Here is a 12083-nt window from a genome sequence, read left to right on the forward strand (position 1 = left end):
TTACTAGTCGTATGTCGGGATGCACCACTATCTAGAATCCAAGAACATTCAACAAGCGGAGTTTGTGTTGATGAGCATACCTCTTCTATGATGGCCCATAGTTCAAGGTCTGTTTCAGCATTGTTGGCGGATTCTCTTTCCTTACAAGAAGCTTTCATGGTGCCGTTCTTCTCGTCTACTTTCTTCTTTCTACAGTCTTTAACAGCAAGACCCTTCTTGTCACAGTAAAAACAACTACCTGAAAATTTCCTCTTCTTGCGCTTCTTCTTAGAAGCATTTGACGTAGTCCTCTTGCCTTTTGCATTGGCTGTGAAGGTAGCATCACCTCCACCATCCTTGGTTTTGAGTCGCAGCTTCTCTTCAAGCAACATTGCACTCAGTTCTTCAAACATAAGAGGGGTTGGACGAACCTGAGTATTGAGTGCTGTAAAGAGACCATCATATCTCGCCGGAAGTATGTGAATGCAACGTCGAGCTAAATCTTCCAGAGAAATAGCCACACAAACGGCAACTAATTGATCTTGGAGGTCCTTAATCCGCTTGATAAATGCCTCCACTTTCTCTCCATCAACAAGTTTCTCAGTAGCAAGCTGATTTTCTAGATTTTGAATTCTAGTGTGATTGTGCGCCTCATATTGGTGAGCCAATATGTTCGAAGCTTCATGCGCTTTAGTGGTATGTCGAATCAAAGTGAGGATAGAATCACTTACATACATGAAAATGACGCATAATGCATCTGCATTCCTTCTTTTCCAAGCATGTAGAAGAGTAGTATCCGGGGGAATTACAACGCTTGGATTTGCCGGATCATTTGTTGCAATGGGCTCCGGGTCTGCACCATTTGGCCCCAAAACCGTATCCAGCAATTCATATGAATCCAAAATTGTGAAAATTTTGAATTTCCACAATGTGTAGTTGGTGCCATCAAGCTTTCCTTCGGTGAATGCTGGTGGACGAATGCGAAGCGGAGTAGCAACGGCAACAACACTTGAAGACACCGACATAATTGATTTTACAAAATAATACAAGTACTTCTCGTACTTTCTTAGCTACGAGCACCTAGTGCTCTGATACCACGTAAGAAATGAGGAATACAATAAGGATCTAGTAGCAACAAGAGAAGAGAGAGATACGATGCAAAGTAGATTAGTGGAAAACCAAAAACTTAAGATTATCACACTATTACAAAGTAATGGTGTCATCCACCCATGCGTTGTCAAGGTAGATCTTAGATGGCGATTTAGACAACTAGAGCAAGTATGAATACAAGGGACTAACAATCCTTACATAAGGATGTGTTGTGTGCGTCAAGTGTGCACACCATTCTATCGAATTACTCATGAGAAGTCCTCCTTATATAGATGTAAGGGAGCCTCTAAACGCCCATGTGCAGCCACCCTTAGATAGCCAGGTCCAAGTAGGACTCTCCCATGCGCCCATGTGTAGCCGCTTTTGGGTAGACAAGTCCTCCTAGAAATCAGCCAACCACCAGGCAAGGAAATCTGCCACCGACCAAAGACCACAGACCATCGGCCATCGGCCATCGCGCAGCCATTTTTTGATTGTCTTTCGGTCGTCGTTCGGCCAAGATATTTCGGCAAAAAGGAATATTTGGTGAAGGGAAAAAAAAGGAATATTCCCCCAAAGTTGCCCCTGAATTTGCTCCGTACCATCCACGGTCACAAATAGAGATCTCATTAGCGTGCAAAGCTGGAATCCACCAAATATATGTGCACCATTGGCTTCTCCTCATATGGGGTCCTTACAAATTGTGCAGCATATATTGTGGTGGCAAAACTGAGAGAGGTGGGCATTGCAAATGTACCGATACCCCTCCTCAATGAACACCTGAAGATGGCCGTGTGCAAACTCCAAGTTGATGAAGATGTCAAAGTAGCTTGTCTTTTCCTAGAGCTTTAGTGAAGATATCTGCACAATTATCTTCAATAGGACAATACTCTAGCTCCACAATTTTGTCCTCAATTATCTCTCGAACATAATGATACTGAACCTCAATGTGCTTTGTGCGTGCATGGAAGACAGGGTTCTTAGCAATCGCCATGCAACTTTGGTTGTCGCATTGAAGTGTTGTTGCTGAATGAAGAGAAACACCTAAGTCCATGAGGACTCGCCTTAGCCAAACTGCTTCACAAGCAGCTTTATACTCTGCTTCCGTTGAAGAAAGAGCGACGGTTGGCTGCTTCTTGCTGATCCAAGAAAACACTCCGGAACCAAGTGAGAAACAAAATCCAGAAACCGACTTTCTAGAGTCACAATCTCCTGTCCAATCAGAGTCACAATACCCACTAAGAGTATTTGTGCCAATTTCATAGGCAATCACATGGACCAAAGGACCTTTGATGTACTTAAGAACTAGCATACCTGCCTTCCAGTGAGATTCTCTTGGTTGGTTGGAAAACTTGCTTAAAACACCTACTGCAAAAGAAGTATCTGGCCTAGTGTTGTACAAGAAAATTAAGCTTCCCTCAAGTTTTCTGTACTTTTTAATGTCGACTAAGGGAGAAGAATCTTCCATGGAGAGTTTTGCATTTACCTCCATTGGAGTGCTCACAGATTTGCATTCCATCATGCCAAAAGCTTTTAGGATCTCTGTTGCATACTTTTGTTGAGAGATGAAGATGCCTTTTGAGGATTGTCAAACCTCAATCCCCAAACGGTAATGCAACAAACCTAAGTCTATCATTTCAAATTCAGAACTCAAACTCTCATGAGTTTTTTGGATGAGCTCTTTGTGGTCACCTGTGATTATCAAGTCATCAACATACAAGATAATAATGACTTTTTTTCCATTCTCTCTAAGCACATATAAATTTGCTTCGTAAGCACTTCTTCTAAAGCCAAGTTTTTTTAAAAACTTATCAATTCTGACATACCATGCTCTTGGAGACTGTTTCGGGCCATATAAAGCCTTCTTCAATCTGCAAACCTTCTGTTTTGAATGGGGCGTCTCAAATCCTGGTGGTTGCTCAATATACACCTCCTCCTTGATAATTCCATTCAAAAATGCAGACACAACATCCATTTGGTAAACAACCCATAAATAGATAGCAGCAAGAGCAAGCACAAGACGAATAGTTGTCGAGCTGTGGGAGCGAAGGTGTCACTAACATCAAACCCTTCGACTTGAGAGAATCCTTGTGCTACTAACCTGGCTTTGTACTTTTGCAAAGAGCCATCAACTTTATGCTTGAGCTTGTACACCCATTTTGTGTTGATGACTTTCTTCTTTGGAGGATGATCCACTAATTTCCAAGTTTCATTCTTTGTGATGCTATCGTATTCAGACTTCATCGCTTCCTTCCACTTAGGATCATCCATGGTCACGTCGACGGAGGCTGGCTCCTTCACAGAGCCCACAATTTCTTTCATGAGAGCCATCTTGACAATATGTTTGGAGGCTCTCCTTTGATCCTCTATTCTTTTTGACCATCACAAACCCCCCTCCTCTTCATGAGGATTGTGAACTTGAGGGTTTTGAGCGTCAAAAAGCTGTTGAGCCCACTTTGGTAGTGGATTTTCCTGTGATGCTGCAACAGGTTGGTTAAATTTATTTGAGTCATCATGAGACAACTCCTCCTCTTGATTTTTTACCTGACTTTGGTATGGCACATAGTGAGTTATTTCTTCATTTGATGAGAAAGTGGACGAACGTGGTTTCTCCACTGTATGCGGCCCTTCTTCAAATACCATATCACAAATGGTAAGTATTTTCTTTGCCTCTGGATCATAGAGTCGATAAGCCTTAGACTCTTCACTATACCCGAGAAATACACACTTCTTGCTTTTGGCTTCTAACTTTGTTCTTTGTGAATCAGGAATATGTGCATAACAGAAACACCCAAATGTTTTGAAATGCAAGATTGAAGGTTTATTACCAGAATAGGCTTCTTGAGGCATTTTCCCTTTCAAAGTCTTTGTGTAGCTTTGATTGAGAATGTACACTGTTGTACTTATTGCTTCGACCCAAAAGAAATCTGTCATACCCTTCGCTTTGAGCATACACCTTGCCATTTCTACCACCATCCGATTGCCACGCTCTACAACTCCATTTTGTTGTTGTGTGTAAGTTGTAGTAAGGTGTCATTTATGCCATGCTTGTTGTGCAATAATTGTTGAATTTATTTGAGATGAATTCTTCTCCTCGATATGTGCCAAGCGTCTTCGCCTTCTTTCTAATTTCATTTTCTACAAGCTTTTGCCACATTTTAAACGTTCCAAAAGCTTCAGACTTCTCACCAATGAAATGCACCCACATCTTTCTACTAAAGTCATCGACTAACAACAAAAAGTAAAAAGATCCACCCAAAGTGGATGTAGACACTTTTCCACAGAGATCTGCGTGTACCAACTCTAGAGGAGACTAATCTCGATCACTACTCTCTTGTGGAAATGCCTTTCTTTGTTGCTTGCCCATCATGCAAGCTTCACAAACTGTATTCATATCTGAGATTTGAGGCATGTGGGCCACCATCCTAGATTTTTGCATCTCTTTTAGCACAACAATGCTTAAGTGACCAAATCTCTCATGCCATAATTGATTTGTACCTTTTGCTGTAGTGACCGTAAGTGCATAAAGTTCGTAGAGGTTGTAGCGCTTTATGCCCTTTCTCACTGTGTTGCCTTTAGAATCCAAGATTTTTGCTCCATTTTTCTTGAAACGGACTTCAAGATCACGTTCAATGATTGCAGCAATGGACAACAAATTCTTCTTGATTTGAAGCACGTACAACACATTAGAGAGCTCTTTAGTTTCACATGTAGCTGCTAAAAAAGAAATTGTCCTAGACCCTTTGGCTGGACATTTGCCATTATTTCCAACAATTACACTTATGGGTTCCTATAGAGGCTTCCAAGAACTATACCAGTCTTTCTTACTAGTCGTAGGTCGGGATGCACCACTATCTAGAATCCAAGAACCATCAACAAGCGGAGTTTGTGTTGATGAGCATACCTCTTCTATGACGGCCCATAGTTCAAGGTCTATTTCATCATTGTTGGCGGATTCTCTTTCCTTCCAAGAAGCTTTCATGGTGTCGCTCTTCTCATCTACTTTCTTCTTTCTACAGTCTTTAACAGCATGACCCTTCTTGTCACAGTAAAAACAACTACCTGAAAATTTCCTCTTCTTGCGCTTCTTCTTAGAAGCATTTGACGTAGTCCTCTTGCCTTTTGCATTGGCTGTGAAGGTAGCATCACCTCCACCATCCCTTGTTTTGAGTCGCAGCTCCTCTTCAAGCAACATTGCACTCAGTTCTTCAAACATAAGAGGGGTTGGACGAACCTGAGTGTTGAGTGCCATAAAGAGACCATCATATCTCGCCGGAAGTATGTGAATGCAACGTCGAGCTAAATCTTCCAGAGAAATAGCCACACAAACGGCAACTAATTGATCTTGGAGGTCCTTAATCCGCTTGATAAATGCCTCCACTTTCTCTCCATCAACAAGTTTCTCAGTAGCAAGCTGATTTTCCAGATTTTGAATTCTGGTGTGATTGTGCGCCTCATATTGGTGAGCCAATATGTTCCAAGCTTCATGCACTTTAGTGGTATGTTGAATCAAAGTGAGGATAGAATCACTTACATACATGAAAATGGCACATAATGCATCTGCATTCCTTCTTTTCCAGGCACGTAGAAGAGTAGTATCCGGGGGAATGACAACGCTTGGATTTGCCGGATCATTTGTTGCAATGGGCTTCGGGTCTGCACCATTTGGCCCCAAAAGCGTATCCAGCAATTCATATGAATCCAAAATTGTGAAAATTTTGAATTTCCACAATGTGTAGTTGGTGCCATCAAGCTTTCCTTCGCTGAATGCTGGTGGATGAATGCGAAGTGGAATAGCACCAACAATAGCACTTGAAGACACCAACATAATTGATTTTACAAAGTAATACAAGTACTTCTCGTACTTTCTTAGCTACGAGCACCTAGTGCTCTGATACCACGTAAGAAATGCGGAATACAATAAGGATCTAGTAGCAGGCAGAGTAGAGAGAGATACAATGCAAACTAGATTAGTGGAAAATCAAAAACTTTAGATTAGCACACTATTACAAAGTGATGGAGTCATCCACCCATGCACTCTCAAGGTAGAGCTTAGATGGCAATTTAGACAACTAGAGCAAGTAGGAATACAAGGAACTAACAATCCTTACACAAGGATGTGTTTGTGCATGTCAAGTGTGCACACCATTCTATCGAATTACTTATGAGAAGTCCTCCTTATATAGATGTAAGGGAGCCTCTAAATGCCCATGTGCATCCTCCCTTAGATAGCCAGGTCCAAGTAGGACTCTCCCATGCGCTTATGTGTAGCTGCTTTTGGGTAGACAAGTCCTCCTAGAAATCGGCCACCGGCCAAGGAAATCCGTCCACCAGCCAAAGACCACGGACCATCGGCCACCAGCCATTAGACGGCCATTTTTCGATTGTCTTCCGGTTGTCGTCCGGCCAAGATATTTTGACAAAAAGGAATATTTTGGCGAAGGCCAAAAAAAGGAATATTCCCCAAAAGTTGCCCCTAAATTTGCTCGGTACCATCCACAGTCACAAATAGAGATCTCATCAGCGTGCAAAGCTAGAATCCACCAAATATATGTGCACCATTGGCTTCTCCTCATATGGGGGCCTTACAACTGTGCAGCATTTATTGTGGTGGCAAAAGTGAGGGAGGTGGGTATTGCAAATATACCAACAGTAGGGTATAGTTTCGTTGATTGCACAAAAAGCAACGGTAGAAGGATGGCCTTAAGGGCTGGAAATCGATTCGAATACACTCAGACAATAAGAGTTTGGAAAGAGTTAACAATGGTTTAGATTTTCCTTAAAAAGGATATCAAGATTGATGGAATTGAAATCAGGTTTCTAAAGCTAGCTTGCTTTTACAGATCGGCGGCTCTCTGTTTTGGCTATTGTAGCATATGTGTTGCCTAGGGCTACAGAGGCATGCTGACTTGACATCATCCCCACCTTCTTCTAACTTGTTACCAATAGTCTATTTCTAGGTTTCAAACTTGACTCAATAGTGGCAACTAAGTACGAGGGTTGCGCTTAGGACTTAACCCAACACCTTACAGCATGAGTTGACGATGGCCATGCATTACCTATGTCTATGTTTTCAATGGTTCTCTTCTTTATTCAAAAGGATTAACATCATGTCAATCCCTGGTAAGATTCTTTGCGCCAGCATTAACTATGAAAACTCATTTGATGTGCGTGTGTTTGTCCTTATCTAAAGTTGAGCTCCATTGAAGTTTCTGGGGATTGGGTAGGGAAAAGTTTTGGGTTCTTGCACGTGTGTTCGAAGGGGTTCTCAAAGCATCATAACTTGGGTAGCCATGGCTTTCTCTTATCCGGAGTTTCATGGAAGGAGTGATGAAGATGTAGAAGACTTTTTGGAAAAGATGGAGGTTGCCTGTATTACCAACCAGATTCATGACCCGGCACAGATGTTACGTCTTCTCCAAATTTGTTTAAAAAGGGATGCACGAGTTTGGTCCAAAGCATTTGAAGAGGAGTTACGTGTGGCTGATCCACCTGTAAGATTGAGTTGGGACAATCTAAGGCATGGATTGGAAGTGAAGTTTGTGAAGACAGAAGATCTTGACAAAGTGTGGCAAGAAGTACAAGGTTTGGTGCAGAAGGAAGGTGAGCCAGTAGATGCGTACATACGTAAGTTCTCATTGGAATGGGAGCGGATGTGCAAGGCCTTAGCACCACAAGTACCCCCGCCTGACATGATGAAGAAGGACGGGTTCTTGGCTGGTCTTTGGGAGAATATACATTGGAGAGTGGAACTAAAGAAGCCTAGGACATATGAAGATGCATTGGAAGTATCAAGGAACAAAGAGTGGAAGCTGAGGAAAATGAGCCAGCTAGGAGTAGAGTCTTTGCCCATGAGTTTTGAATTTTAGCCTATGGACTCTTTACAAGGTCGCATGCCAGGGGTTCATCATGAACCAGTGGTTTCTGTTACTCCTCAAGTTATGCCAGCAGTGGTCACTACAGCAGTACAAGATGATGGGCTAAGGTAAGACATGAGGCAAGTGGTAGATTTAATGAAGAATCTCAGCCTAAACATGCTAGGTCAAGTGGAAAATAATCGAGGTCGAGGGAGGTTTGCAAATCATCCAGGAGGTGAAGAAAGACCTAGGAATGGTGTTGGACAAAATAATGGTAGGTTCTGGAGGCAGACTCCCACATGTTATAATTGTGGAGAGTTGGGTCACATCAGCCCACAATGTGATAAGCCACCAAGGATGGGTCGAGACATGTATCCATTGCCAAGACAGGTGCTAACTAGGTCCAATGATTATGGCATCGAAATTAAGGGAGATGAAGGAACCAGTGGATTAACCCAAGAGGAAAAGGGAAAGACAAAAGTGCTAAGTGTAGTCACTTTGGAGAAGGCATCAAAGCTAGAGGATACATTAGTGATGCCTATTGGGAAGAGGACTACATAGGACAAGGAAGGAAGACAATGTAAAGAGCTTAGAAGTGGAGGCGTATGATGCAAAGGCGGTGGTTGATTTTCATGTGATTCCAGCGGGGTTGGGAGCATATCATATTATATTGGGCAGACCATGGTTATGTGCAGTGGGAGCTGTTCAAGATTGGCGACGTGGTACAATTAGCCTCTATGGAAATACAGGTGCCAAGAAGCTCTATAATATGGACACAAGGAAACGATTGGAGGAGCTTTATGAAGATGAGGATGAGTCTAGTGATGAAGACTATTCCACATGACTGATGAGGACAGTGATAGTACTACCAGTAGTGATGAGGATGCTGATGTTGCATTTCTTCTGATGGAAAAAGGAATCCAGGAGTCTAGTTTAGTTGCATTTGCGAATGAGATTGAAGATGAAAGTGAAGGGCCTTATGAAGTGATTGAAGGGCTGATGCAGACCAAGGTTGAATTGTCGAAGAAGCAGGAATTGATGACACAAATGATCAGTGGAGATCTCTCAGCTATGGAAAAGGAGATATATTTGCACATGCTGGCTAGTTTGTTCATTACTTCATATGAATGAGATCAGAGGGTTCAGGGGAGAAGAGATGCATATAGAGCTGAAAGAAGGTGCTAAGCCAGTGCGGCAAAGGCTAAGAAGGATGGGTCAAGAGAAGATGGAAGCCTTGCGGGAAGAGGTGGACAAGTTATTGAAGGTAGGGTTCATAGTCCCTGTGGAGACCATAGAATGGGTGAGTCCAGTAGTAGTCAGTCTCGGGGGGTTCACTATGTGTAAACTACCATATCACGTGCGTTCAAGACATGTTTGTAAAACCCCTTATCTGTGAATTTTGTTAGGAATTCAATGCACCCTTTTCTTTTAAAATCTGTAATTTTTTTTCAAATTAGAAAAAATAATTCCGTTCTATATATATATTTCCGTAAGTTTCAAGAACTTTAAATACCCTTCTGTTGAACTCACGTGATAGGTTACATTTTTACTAGGTAACCTCCCCGGGTAGTCAGTCCAAAGAAGGATGGGAAGTGGAGGATTTGTGTAGATTTTAAACCCTTAAATGAAGCCAATAAGAAGAACCCATATCCTATTCCATTCATTGATCAGATCTTGGATTCAGTGGGCAGGTTATGAGAGGTACAGTGTGTGTGATGGTTTTTTAGGCTATTTTCAATTGAAGATTGCTCTTAAAGACCGCACAAAAACAACTTTCATTACGACATGGGGCTGCTATTGCTACACAGTATTGCCATTTGGGTTGTCAAATGGACCATCTTTCTATCAAGAGAGAGAAAATTAGGTGCTAGAACCTTTCATTGGTAGTTGTGTTAAAGCTTTTATGGATGACTTCTGTATATACAACAGTAGGGCTGAGCACCATGAGAAGTTGCAGATGGTATTGGCTCGATATGATGAATGTGGAGGACAACTAAATCCAAATAAATTTCATTTAGCACAGCCAAGGGTGAAGTTATTGGGCCATATGGTTTCAAAAAATGGCATTGAGGCTGATCCAGACAAGGTTAAGTCTATTATTCTTCTTCCATCACCTACGAGTACGAAGCAGTTGGCAACCTTTATACACAAAGTGAAGTACATGGAACGGTTTATTCCATTGTCTTCACAACTCCTTTATCCATTATAGCAAGTGGCAAAGCATGATCCATTGCAATGGGATGACCAGTGTGAAGAAGTGTTTCAAGAGGTGAAAGAGGTGTTACGGGGTTTGTCAGCCATGTAGACTCCTGATTGGGAGAGAGTTTTTTATGTAAATCCATTAGTAGGGGATGATGCCATTTGAGCCATGCTATTGAAAAAGGGGAAGGGTAGCCATTATATGAGGCCAGTGTATTGTGCAAGCCGAGTGAAGTTGGTAGCAGAGAGAAAATTCTCGGAAGTAGAGCTACTGATGGCCAGCGTAATATTTGCTTGTCGACGATTTCGTCATTACTTGCTACCACGACCTTTTGTTTTCTTGACGAGTTATGCCTTTTTGACACACTTAATTAATGGCACTAACATGTCAAATATGGTGAAGAAATGGGAAATTGAGCTGCAAGATTTTGAGTTCTCTTTTCAAGTGGAAGACAGTACAAGGGCTACTCTAGCCGATTTGTTGACTTACAAGGAGAATCCCCTTCTTGTTAAGGAAGAGGTGGTGAGAAAGGTAGTTGAAGAAGTGCCACAGATCAGCAATGCACATGTTTTGTTCTTTGATGGTTCATACAGAAAGAGCCATGATGCGGCTTCAGGGGGTATAGCCATGATGAGGCTGAATATGTTACCTTGGAATCCGGATTACACATTTTTTTGAAGCATGGGGTTCGAAGGTTGAGCATAAAAGGTGATGCCTTGTTAGTGGTGAAGCAAGTGCTGGGTGTGTGGAAAAGGAAGAACAGCTCATTGAAGGAAATGTGCTTCATAATTAAAGGCCTGTTAAAAAAGTTCGAAGCATGGAGCATCAGACACATTGAATGTGCTCTGAATGGAGAGGCACATGAAGCAGCTCAAAGCATGATTGGGGAGCTATTTGTGTTGAGGACCACTTTACCTCTTTATCATGGCCGGGAAAGTTTGGCTCTAGAAGAGGAGTTTTTGCTAACAGGAATCATTCCGAAGGACATTTACAAGTCTAAGAAGTATGGTTTTGTGCGTAGAGCATAAAGGTACAAATTGATTGGTGATGTCTTATACATGAAAGGGGCTGATCTTGTTTTGAGACGTGTACCTTGGCGGTGATAGCCGTTTTTTGGCTCTCCATAATTGCCATAGTAACTTACTCCACCCTACCAAATTCACCCAAACGCTATGGCTATCCCTACCATTTCACTGTACATAGGCGTGTGTGAGTTAGGGGGCTTTTCCCATATCTTCTTAAAAACCCTCAGCTAGCTAGTCACTGGGCTAGTTGAGCCAAAAAAAAAAAAAAAAAAAAAGTATATTATGGCCTCTTTGTGTGTAAATATTTCATTGTATATATGGCCTAAATATAGGGATTTTTTATTATTATTTTGGTATTTTATTTAAATATTTCTACTTAGGTGTGTATTTTATTAAACCTATGTACACCTTCTTTCATCCTCTTACACCATAATAATTTTTTTTGCCAATATGTACATACTCTAACCTCATATTTTTCCTTTATACAAATCACTCCCACATTTTCACCCTCACCCTCGTGAAAAGAAAAAATTGATTTCTACTCATTGGTTACGTTTATTATATTATTTACTTCCATACCTTTTCCTCTTTCACCCAAAATAATTCAAGGAGGGACCATATCATATGTTTTCAATATCTTTCCATATCCATAACTCCTCCATATTTTTATTATTATTTTTACTCATTATTCTAACACCATGTGCTCATTGAGCTAAAGTCCATGAATAGTCCATACACTAGTCCCACCATGTATATATTTCTTTATTCACCAATAATCCTCCTCCATGCATGGGTCAAGGGCAACTTGGATGCTTTTTATTATAATATGACAAAGAAGGGGCTCACTCTTGGATGCATTGTACAAATTCAACAAAGGAGGGGGCCACTAAAAGACTTTTGCAGACATAAAAACAGGCTTTTTGGTGAGAATTT

This window comes from Adiantum capillus-veneris, chromosome 23 (genome assembly GCF_014529385.1).
Source record: "Adiantum capillus-veneris isolate H3 chromosome 23, ASM1452938v2, whole genome shotgun sequence".
NCBI classification, from domain to species: domain Eukaryota; kingdom Viridiplantae; phylum Streptophyta; class Polypodiopsida; order Polypodiales; family Pteridaceae; genus Adiantum; species Adiantum capillus-veneris.